General features: G+C 48.4%; 1 long non-coding RNA gene across 1 annotated transcript; it reads left to right on the top strand.

Moving 5' to 3' along the window:
- Positions 1-372: 372 nt before the first annotated feature.
- Positions 373-3,383, top strand: LOC118718298. Its single transcript, XR_004987750.2, has 2 exons — positions 373-1,233; positions 3,036-3,383. It is a non-coding gene; the product is annotated as an uncharacterized LOC118718298 (long non-coding RNA).
- Positions 3,384-3,610: the final 227 nt, after the last annotated feature.

Here is a 3,610-nt window from a genome sequence, read left to right as displayed (position 1 = left end):
GAGCTTCTGCCTTGCCCAGGGTCATGCAGCTGGCACACTCATCTGGCTGACTCCTCTCTGCAGGTGCCACAAAGCTTCCCCAGCACGCCCTCGCTTCGCCCAGGTCTCTGCTCAAAGGCCACCCCGCAGGGGCAGCTGCTGGAGATAAAGTGCTTCGTCTCAGACAGCTCTCTGCCCCTCTCTGTCCCCCTCACCCCTCTCTCTCTCTGTGGAGCCTTTATCACTACCGGGTACTGTAGACACGTTCATGTGTCTCGCTGTTGCTACCATCTGTGTGAGTCAGGGACTTGGACTGTTTTGCTCACTGCTCAGTCTTCCTGATGCAGGGTGGGCACTCTAAATATCTGGGGGGGGGGGGGGAAGGAGAGAGGGAGGGAGGGAAGGAGGTAGGAGAGAGAGAGAAGGGAAGAGAAGGTGGAAGAGAGGGAGGAAGGAAGGACCAAGAAGGCTGTGTTTCTTTCCACCTTGAAGCTAAAATACTCACGTCTGGCCAGGTTGCCAGAAATGAGAGGCAGCAATCCCACCTGCATATGGAAAACACAGCCATGAGGTGACCTTGTTCGGGATTCTACCCTAACCCACAGACAGATTAGGACTAGACCGTCTAATTCTCTGCCTAACACACTAAGCCATTGCCATTATCTTGGCAGTGGCTTCCTGCACCCTGTAACCTGGGACGAGGAGCTGCTTGCTAAGCTTGACTGAACTTCTCCCTGGTGCTGCAGCATTCCCACCTGCGCATCCCTAACCCAACTACCTCACGTCCGTGGCTCTGGGCAGCAGGTGCCAAGCCTGTGCAGTGGACCCCGTGTCATCCACACAGAACACAGTGACCTCACTGCTTCCCTCTGGTCCCTCTCCAGATCCACACTTGTTGTTGTTTTTTTTAATCAAAGCATATGATTCCTATGTTTGCCTTGATCCTGGGAAGCAACCCTCCCAGTGTTCACTGCCCCTCATGCTGAGAGGATCCGAGAGGAAATGTTTGGGCTGGGACCCCACGAGGGACCCCTCCAGAGTAAGTCCCACTAGAAATCCCAGGAGTGTAGCAAAGCCCCTCAGAAACTATCTTGTGGGACCTTGAACTTATTCCCTCCGAGCTGCAGAGAGCTGACCAGGGGAGGAAGACAGCATAGCCGCATGTCCGTGCCTGCCTCTTCCTCTGGGCCCCAGAAAGAGGCCGCAGCAAAAGTCAAATGTGAGGCAGCAAACCTGGCAGGAGACTAGACCAAGGTAAGCACTCTTCCTTCTTTAGTCTCTTCTTTTTTTCCTTTTTGCAAAGAAACAGAACAGTGATGAACCCCAAAACCAGATCCACTCCAAACCCAATGCTCGCATTCTTCCTAACCATGGCGGCCCACGGGGCCACCAGAGGAAACTGGACTGCAGGCAGTGGGCAAAGGGGCTGTGGGAGGTGAGGCAGTTTGGTATCGGCTCCGAGGAGATGGGCATCTGGACTGGACTAGAATGCATGTGAAAGTGGATTAATTGGAGGTTCCAATGTGCTCTGAAGGGTGAAAAGGAAGGGGAAATCACAGCTGACAGGATCACAGTTGAGAATATCAAGAAAGATTTCATGGAAGAAGTGGCTTCTGAGATCAATCCTGGAGAAACAGCAGGGTCTTAATGGGCAAAGATGGTGTGAAGGGCAGTGCCTGGGAGGAGGGGGTGACCGCTGCGGAGAGGGGAAAGGGCTGGCTGGGTGGGGCGAAGGCTGCATGAGTCTGACTGAGTTTGTTGAAAATGCCCAGGAGTTGCAAAAGCTAAGGCTGCAAAGGAATTAGGGTGCAGGAAGCCTGTTAAAGGAGCCTGCACTGAATTTAAAAGACAAAGGGGCTGGGCGACTACTCCGTGTTAGGAAGAATAGGATTCTTTAAAATTTGATTCCAATTAAATTAGTGTAAATTCAGCTCTAAAAACTGATGTTTGATTTAGATATTGGAAAATGTTAAGGTATATTTGGACAACTTGGTTTGTGAATCCTCGATTGTGAAAACTAAATACAGATTAAGTGTATCCGATGAAACTTAACTTCCAAATTGAGATGTGCTGTAACTCTGAAACACACTGGATCTTGAATACAATATGTCTTTTTAATCATCCTGACGTGGATTACACTTTGTAATGATAATATTTTGGTCTTTTTGGATTAATTTTATTTTATTGATTTTTTTTTTTAATTTTCTTACAGGGAGGAAGGGAGAGGGATAGAGGGATAGAGAGTTAAAAACATCAATGAGGGAGAAACATCAATCAGCTGCCTCTTGCACACCCCCACTGGGAATGTGCCTGCAACCAAGGTACATGCCCTTGACCTTGACCGGAATTGAACCTAGGACCTTTCAGTCCGCAGGCCAATGCTCAATCCACTGAGCCAAACCGGTTAAGGCTCTTGGATTAATTTTGAAATGTTATAAAAATTAAAACAAAAAGAGGCAAGGGGGAGCCACTGAAGGTCTTTGAGCTGGGCTGTCACGTGATCAAAGATGCATAAAAATAATAATAGCAACAATAATAATTTTGAGGAGGTGTGTGAGGCAGATAGCAAGGAAGAAGAGTCTAAGACCAGCAAGTCCCTTGGGAGATTTTTTTAATGGCTACTCAGAAATAACCTGAGTCAGAGACATGGAAATGTGCCCTTCAACCTCCAAACATGGCTTGGACATGGAATCCCTGTTCTTAGGGATATTTCCACTGAGCTAACACCAACCCTTAATCACTCCCCAAATACTTCACAGTCAGGGAAGTTCTATTGGGAGGGGCTTGCTACTGTGAAGGGTCAAAGGGGACCCTAAACTAAGGGTCCTGGACCAAACCTGAGCCCTGGTTTGAACTGGAGGAAAACCTGACCAACTATTTTATTGCCTCTTGGGCTGGAATTTACCATTGGAAATGCAGCCTTTGTCGCTGGCATAAGAGCTGCTTTGCATTTGATGACATTTTCGAAATGGTGTGAGAAAACCTTGACGTTTTTATTAGAAAATCTATAAAGCCCAAACAAATGGTTTCATGCTGCTTTGCCTCATTCTTCATAGGTTCATCCACAATCCATCATCCCTCCCACTCGCCTTGAACCCATCAGCGGCGACGTCTTGCCCAGGAACAAAAGGACTACCCAGAGAAGCCCTTTCAACCTCAGTCGTCCTTTGCCCCTTAACTTTTACCCCTTAAATCAACTACAGCCATTCCATTTTCACCGGCACCTTTCCTGAAAGGCGGAACAATGTGGTCACCTCCTTCCAGAAACTCCTCCTTTCTCTCTCAGCACACTGAGTGACAGAAGCTTGACCTGCCTTCTCGTGAAGTTAGAGGTAGAACTCTTTCTCCAGTCAACCTTTCATGTGATTAAACTTCCAGTTTGAACCAAAGAATTGAGCTCAGAGGGGGGGAAAAAGTAAGTCTCTCTCTGAGATGGCCTTTTGAAGCTAATCTACCTCAACTCTAGTGCATCCACACTTACTCATCTATCTGCAACCTCCTACCCATGCCTTCATTCTCCCTAAAACAAACGGGTGTTGGACTTCCTCTCACCCACCTCTACCCTGGGCTTTCTTCCCTGCTGACCCTCCTCCTGTCTCTGCTGCCCACCCGCCAGCTGCACACTGGGATC

The sequence above is a fragment of the Pipistrellus kuhlii genome, unplaced genomic scaffold (assembly GCF_014108245.1).
Source record: "Pipistrellus kuhlii isolate mPipKuh1 unplaced genomic scaffold, mPipKuh1.p scaffold_m20_p_14, whole genome shotgun sequence".
Classification (NCBI taxonomy): Eukaryota; Metazoa; Chordata; class Mammalia; order Chiroptera; family Vespertilionidae; genus Pipistrellus; species Pipistrellus kuhlii.
This window is presented reverse-complemented; position numbering and strand designations above follow the sequence as displayed.